Source organism: Microtus ochrogaster (assembly GCF_000317375.1).
Source record: "Microtus ochrogaster isolate Prairie Vole_2 chromosome 14 unlocalized genomic scaffold, MicOch1.0 chr14_random_3, whole genome shotgun sequence".
Classification (NCBI taxonomy): Eukaryota; Metazoa; Chordata; class Mammalia; order Rodentia; family Cricetidae; genus Microtus; species Microtus ochrogaster.
In genome coordinates, this window is record NW_004949098.1 from 11589258 (window position 1) to 11596779 (window position 7522).

At 45.8% G+C, this 7522-nt stretch overlaps 1 long non-coding RNA gene and 1 pseudogene across 1 annotated transcript in view; one reads left to right on the plus strand and one right to left on the minus strand.

The window, feature by feature from the left end:
* Window positions 1-98, plus strand: part of LOC101993003 — a 2592-nt pseudogene extending 2494 nt beyond the window's left edge.
* The window catches only part of LOC113458022, an 11042-nt gene that overhangs the window by 2568 nt on the left and 952 nt on the right, over window positions 1-7522 (minus strand). Inside the window, exon 2 of the long non-coding RNA XR_003378467.1 lies at window positions 947-1096. This is a non-coding gene — a long non-coding RNA (uncharacterized LOC113458022). The remainder of the gene's footprint in view (window positions 1-946; window positions 1097-7522) is intronic.

Here is a 7522-nt window from a genome sequence, read left to right on the forward strand (position 1 = left end):
ACACTGGCCATCATTGACCCAGGTGATTCTGACATTATTAGAAGCATGCCAGAACAGACTGGTGAAAAGTAAAAAGTTTTCCTTTAATAAAACTTTACCAGAGCTCCTTTAAAAAAAAAAAAAAAAAAAAAAAAGAGCTAGTTCCAGGACAGGCTCCAAAACCACAGAGAAACCCTGTCTTGAAAAAATAAAAACAAACAAACAAAAAAAAAGGGGTCAAAGGACAACTTAACAAGAATTGGTTGTCTCCTTCTATCATGTGGATACTGGGAATAAAATGCAGATTGTCAGGCCTGGTAGCAAGTTTCTCTATGTACTAAGCCATCCCTCTAGACTGAAGGAGAGCCGTGTCTCTGAGCGGGGATTTCAAACCCACTCTGTGGCTGACTCTGAGGGTCTTGCACTGGGCAAATGCTTCTGTGACAAGTATTTGTACAAGCTGCTGCAGGGGGGCATAAAGGGTCAAATGACTTGGGGAAAAGCCTTGCAAGCTTTGGCAGGCAGGTTTAAATTTTATTCCGTGGGAATGGATGAGTTTGGTAGTGGAGCAAAAGAGAGGTTTCCTACACGGGTTTGTGTTGTTGCTGGTACGAACAGTTTATATGCACCACATTCCAGTGAGAAGGGGCGGACAACTTGCAGGAGTCTGTTCTCTTCTCCTACCTCGTGGGTCCCAGGGATCAAATCAGACGGCCAGGCTTGGCTGCAAGTGCCTCCTCCCTCTGATCCACCTCATAGCCCTCTTTAGCATACATTTAATATTGAATTACAATTTGAAAAACTTGATAGGGACAGAGGTCCCCTACAAAAGACTTGATTATAAAGCTTTATCCTCATGATCCCGGAACTCCAAACTCATCAGTCTCTCTCTGTTTAACAGTCAGACCAACCACATGAAAAGGCCAAGTTTACAGACTGAGCAAACACAGATGAAGGAGAGACTGACCTGTGGGCCTGAGAGTCTGTTTTCTGGATCCCAGCTGGGTTTTAGGATTTCTTCTTTCAGAGAGTTCATTTCTTATCGTAGGCACAAACATTTCTTGAGTGTTTGAGAGGCGGGGATGGTTTAGGTTGTAAAGACTGGGAAGTTCCTGGTCTGATGGAGGAAGCAATCATTAAGCCATAGAGATAAACAAAGACTGAGCTAGAGGAGCACAGGAGGCTCAGGCAGTCAAGCCTGGAGAGCAGCAGGGTGGACGCACAGCTACTGAACACTCTGCCGTGATCCATACAGTCCGCACGAACTCATTTGCTCCTCAGCTCACAACAGCCTGAATGGGGTCGATTTCTTCCCATGTCCCCGTGCTTTTTCTTTACTGGGGATTAACATCTAGGGAAGTGCTCTTCCACGGATCTTTACCCCTAGACCTCCATTCACTTACTAATTGAGATGAGGTTTCAACAGGTTGCTCAGGCTTGGCTCTGTAGTTCAAACAGGACTTGAACTTGAGACCTTCTTGCCTCAGCCTCTTACTAGCTAGGGTTACAGGCCTGCACCACAACGTTAGCTATACATTGTGTTATACTATACATATTTTGATGTTGTTGTTGGGTGTTTGTTTCGTTTTGTTTTTAAACAGGGTCTCTTGTAGCTCAGGTTGCCCTGGAACTTGTCATGATATAAACTACTTTTTTTCTATGACCATCTAGACCCATTTTCTTTTTTAAGCCCACATTTTTTTTAAACACACAGTAACCTATTTAGAGGTTTTTTTTTCCCCATCTGCCTCTGTCTTTACTGAGCATCTGCAGCATTCTTTGAGCGAGTGAGACAAATCTTAAACTGCTACGTCAGCTGCTGGCATGGCTCGGCTTAGTGCATGGCGCTGGCACATGGTGCTGGTGGCTGGTTCCAGCAGGCAGGCAGTCTCCATACACCAAGCCTACCCAAGAGACCGTGGTCACCAGGAAGCTGTGTCTGATTCCATGTCCCGAACTTTTCTTTTAAGCTTTTTTAGGCCTTACGTGAATATACAGGGCCAGAAGTTGGGTACTATATGTAGTGAATCTTTCTCTGTCCCACCAGTCAGCTCACATATCAAGGAGATTATAATTAATATAATTATGAAAACTCAGCTAATAGCTTAGGCTTGTTTCTAACTAGCTTTTATGTTGCGGGAGGTCCTTCTGCTCCTCCAGCCTATAGCCGCTGAGATACCAGCCCATTGGGGCGTGGTGTCACAGTCCCTTTAAAAAAGCGGCCACTTCCCTCTCCTCTCTCTCTTCACTTCCTGCTCCGCCGGCTACTAGACTCCCTTCCTGGTTGCGCAGAGGGCTGACGGTGATCTGTAAGTTTTTTCCCCTTTAAATAAATACTACCCTATTAATCATAATTCCAAACTGCTGTGGCATTGTTTGTGACTTACGCCTTCACTTTTATAACTTAAATAAACCCCTCTCTTTTAATCTACATTGTTTTACATGGCTCAGTTACTTATACTCTGTACTGCCCATGCAGCTGCCTCTCCATCTGGCTGGCAACTCCACCTTTCTTTTTCCCAGCGTCCTCTGTGCCTGGAAATCCTGCCTTGCTATTGACTACTCAGCTTTTTATTAAATAAATCAGAGTGACACATCTTCACATTGAACAAAAAGATTATTCCATAATAGTCTCTTGTAGGTCATGTTGCCCTAGAACCTGCCATGATATAGCAAAGGAATCCCTTTAGCTCCTGGTCCTTCTGCTGGAAACACAGGCATTCACTGCACACTGCTCTGAAGCTCCATACGTTTCTTTCCCTCATTTCCCCTCAGAAAGTGACATTCAAGCTGTGAGCTGATGATAAAAGAGTAAGACTAGAAGAGGGCGAGATGCCCTGTATGTATCACCTGAAGTTTATACAAAGAGCGAGAATATTCAGCCACAAAAGGTGTGCAATATTCCACTAGGCGGTGAGATCTCACTACTGAGGACACAACATGCTCTGGCTGTAGGACACACTGAAATCCAGCTGTGGCCCTGGGAACCACAGCACGGACCCACTAGGTGAGAGGAGCCCACTGGTGCAATGGTATCAAGTCTGCTGTGGGGTAACCAGTTGCTTTCTAATTGCATTTGAGGCCCACTCCATGGAAAGGAGTTCTTGTCTGGGATTGTAAAACTGGACAAAGATGCGTGGTTCAGAGGCCATAGGCTACAGGGAAGAAGCTACTGCTGTCGCTTGGTAACGGGTATGATACGCCTGTCAAATTATCTTCTAAATAACTATGCTTACACCCATAAGTTAGTGCTGCTCTCAGCTAAGATTCTTTTTGCAATGGGCAGCTGTTAATAAGATGAATATCTGGTCACTGTGCTGGACTCAGTGAGCACTGAATGCTCAGTCATAAATTGGAGGTTCCTATCACCCCCTTCTTTGGCTTAGGAAATGCTACACAGGGCATGACAGAAAGAGCTGAGGAGGCAGAGGAAGAGGCTGACTTTCTGAACACTATCCCCAGTGTGTGGTGATGGCTACTGCATTTGTGAACTCTCAGCAAACGTGGTTGCTGACACAGGGCAAGCACTAACTCGGGCCCATCAGCAATCCCTCATGAAGCAAGGAGAAGCTCACCAAGTTCCACCCATCCTTAACAGTTAATAGGGTGAGGGAGAGACATTTTTTTTCAGTGTGTAACAACTGGTAAGTTGTCCATGTTCCTTCCTAAGAACAACCACTTGCCCATGCCCCACCCGTAGCCCTAATGAAACTCACTGGGACACACATGCACATGCACACGCACACACACACACACATCACAAAAACCACAAGAGCAGAAGACCAGCTGAGAAGAGGAAGATCAGTGAGCATGGGAAGGGCACAGAGAAGGAGAAAGGGGGCTCGTGTGATCAAAATACATTTTATTCACATATGAAAATGCCTTAATGAAACCCATTACTAAGTAAATTGATATAAAACTTTGAGAGAGAAAAAAAAATCCTCAAAAAGTTTGAAGACCGCTCTTGGTGAGAACAGTCCTCCATTTGATTTCTCTTCTTTCAGACTCAGTATGAGCAGAGGCAGCCCAGGGCTGCAGTGCACTCTGGGGGACATGAGTTAAATAATGTGGTTATTTTCTCTACGTGACACTTAGACTTTGGTGCCAGGATCTGAGGGTTTCATGGCAACAACTGCCAGGGCTCCTGGGACAGTCCCCAGGCATCTAGAGCCCTGCAGTCTTGGCAGCCTCTGTTCCCCAAATGGACACAGCAGCAATCGAGGCCAAAAACCCAAGCATGACCTAGCAAACAGCTAGCAGGCTATTTTAAAAATCCAATTTAAAGTCATGTATGTATAAGCCCCAGTGGATTTCCCCGGGGAATCTTATCCTCAAGTGGAAAATGCTTTACGTCAAATAAGGTAATCTCTGCTTTGATTGCCAGCAAATCCAAGTTCAGGGCCCTTTGCCTACAGCACTGAGTGCTAATCCAGTTTAAGCACAAGTGAGGCAGAGCTGGGGAGTCAGCGTGACTGGAGGGCCTGGAGAGAAAGGTCAGGCCTACTGATATTTATCGGGTTAACACGGTTAGCATGTGTCTGGATTGGTCTGGTAAAAGAAAAGAAAACAAGGACGTAAGCTGAAGCTCAGGGAAGAGAGAGTGAGGCGTGGATCTGCCTGCCCTATGCCACGATGCTCTGGCAACCTTAGATTCCCTCATGTCCCTGCTCAGAAATTAAAAATACAATTAGAGCCGGGCGGTGGTGGCGCACGCCTTTAATCTCAGCACTCGGGAGGCAGAGGAAGGTGGATCTCTGGGAGTTCGAGGCCAGCCTGGTCTACAAGAGCTAGTTCCGGGACAGGCTCCAAAGCTACAGAGACACCCTGCCTCGAAAAACCAAAAAAAAAAAAAAAAAAAAACAATTAGAGGACTCCGAAGAAAGAGGAGGGAGGGAAACCATGGCTCTGGAAGGAGTAGGCAGACAGGGCGGGAGGTAGCAGCCCAGCTCTGTACAGCCAGCTTGTCTGGCTCTGGTCATTGCCTCTTTTTGTGATCTTGCCACCCAGCTTAGGTGTCAGGCGCCAATGGGGGGAAGATAAAGTATCTTATCCCTGGACCAGAGGCACAGTGCACCCTGCAAGGACAAGCATTTTGCTTCTCCTAAGAAACACATTTTTTTCATACAGTAACCCAGATTTGTCTGTGTTTTTCTTCTTTGTAAGGCCTGATGTAACAAACTAAACAGATACATCTAGAGAAAGATGTCTTCTCTTTTATCCTGCACTGGGCACTTCCCGCTGCTCCTGCCTCAGACTCGCCTAAACGGAACTAGGTGTGGTACTATAAGCCTTTGATCTCAGCACCTGAGAGGGGGAGGCAGGAGATCAGGAGTTCAAAATCCATCTGCATAGAGTTCAAAGTCAGCCTAGACTACATAAGGGCCTGTTTCAAAGGACTAAAACATCAATAGCATGCGTTAAGAGAAAGAACACAATGAGCATGGAGTACCCAGAACCACATTAAAAAACATAAGCCAGGAGAGGTATATGCTTGCCATTCCCATGCTGGAGACACAGAAATAGGCAGGTCTCTGGGGTTTAGTAGCCAGCCAGTCAACATAGCCAGTTCCAGAGCAGTGAGGGACCCTACCTCAGAAAGGTAGACAGTGTCCTGAGCACCCATGCTGCTGTCCAACCTCCATGTGAAGTCACACATACATGCATGGGCACCTGCACTCACAAGCACACCCAAACACATGCAAACAGACACAAACAAAACAAAAAACAAACCAGGATAAACCCAAAGGGCTCTTGGCTACATCCACTGTGCCACAGCCCCCGCCATGCTATCTAGCCTTCCCTTCCTTTCCTTGTCCTAGTCACTGAACAGAGAGAGCAGCAGACAGAGCTACAGGGAGAGTGACAGGCTTCAAGAGTGCAGAGAAGGCTGAAGTAAGTCCTGACCCAGATTCACTGTGATGTGTACAGTGACAGGCCCATGAGGCCTGGAAGAGGCCAGGCTCTAGAAAGAAGCTAGTTCTACTAGGTGAGGTATAAAGATGGGAAAGAAGCCAAATCTGGGAGGCTGCTGTCTTATGGTTGACTTTGTCAGGAACCTGGCGTTCAATTATTCAAACGAAGCTGAGGTGTGAAGATTACCTAGAGCTGAGGCCAGCCTGGTCTGCATAGTGAGCTCCAGGCCAGTCTGTATTTCACAGTGAGACCCTATGTTAAAAATAAAACGAAAGCACATGCTGGGCTTGGTGCATGGTAAATGCTATAAAAACTGGCATCATGGTTGACCAGAAAGCTGCCTTCCCATAGACTGGCTCAATCAAAGCAAGCTGGTCCACATCTGACGCAGTTTTGCTCTCATCAGCATGACAAGCACCTTCAGTTCCCCCACCATCCATGGCATTGAGCAGCTTCAGACATGTCACTACTGATGTCCTCAATAGTGTTATCAGGGTCCCCACAAAGTACTGTAAACGTCGTATAAAGGAACAAATGCAAAATTTGGCAATTATCTTACTACTCGAAAACACAGTGATAAATTATTCTTTGATCTTGATCTTCTCATACAAATACATTCTGCTGGGCCTCCGTAAAGGCCGGAGATGTGGAGGCTAATGAAACAGTGCCTCCAGAAGCAACCTGCTCCATAGCTGCTCTCCACATTTTACCTCTGTAACAGGTAGATTTGGGGATTTTTTACTATCTCTCATTACAATAGTTCTCAAAGGGAAATAGCCAAACATTTATCATCATATATGAATGGATAAATAAACTGTGGTCTATTCATACAATGGGATGGGGAACTGGGAATTAACTATTCATGATTGCATGCAACAATATAGGTGAATCTAGCAACCATCACATAAATCTGAAAGCCAGTCAGAACTAGGCATATGAGTGTATGTTTGTACTCCCAGCACTTGGGAGGCTGAATATGACTGCTGAGTGTTTCAAGCCAGCATGAACTACATAGAGAGTTCCATAGAGATCCCATTTCAAAATAAAAAAGGGCCAGCAAGATGGCTTAGGGGGTAAAGGTGCTTGCTGCCAAGCCTGATGACCTGAATTCAGTCCATGGCATCTACACAGTGGAAGGAAAGAAGCCTCTCCTGCAAGTTGTCCTGTGACCCCCAAAGGTATACAGTGCCTGCTTGTGCATGTGCGTGTATGCCCACCCACTCTTGCCCCAAAAATTTAAAAAAGAAAAGGAAAGAAAACGTGTAACAGCAAGCTTACTGAAGGAGACAGTGGCATGACCTTATTAATACCACAATAGGAAAATGCAAGATATATGTGACACCATTAAAAGAAGGACAAATCCTGGGCTCCATGGTAACCTGGATCTGGCAAGTCTCCTGGAGGGTTGTTAGAGCTATCTGGGTCCAAGCATGTAGACAGTGTAGGACTGAGCCATCTCAGGCATTCACCCCGGGGCCTCTTTAGGAGGAAGAAGCTGTCCTCATTTTTTTATATTAACTAGGGAATAAAAGCCCTCAAAAAAATAAGCTAACAGCAGCATGGGAAGTGTCAATCTCTCTCTCTCTCTCTCTCTCTCTCTCTCTCTCTCTCTCTCTCTCTCTCTCTCTCT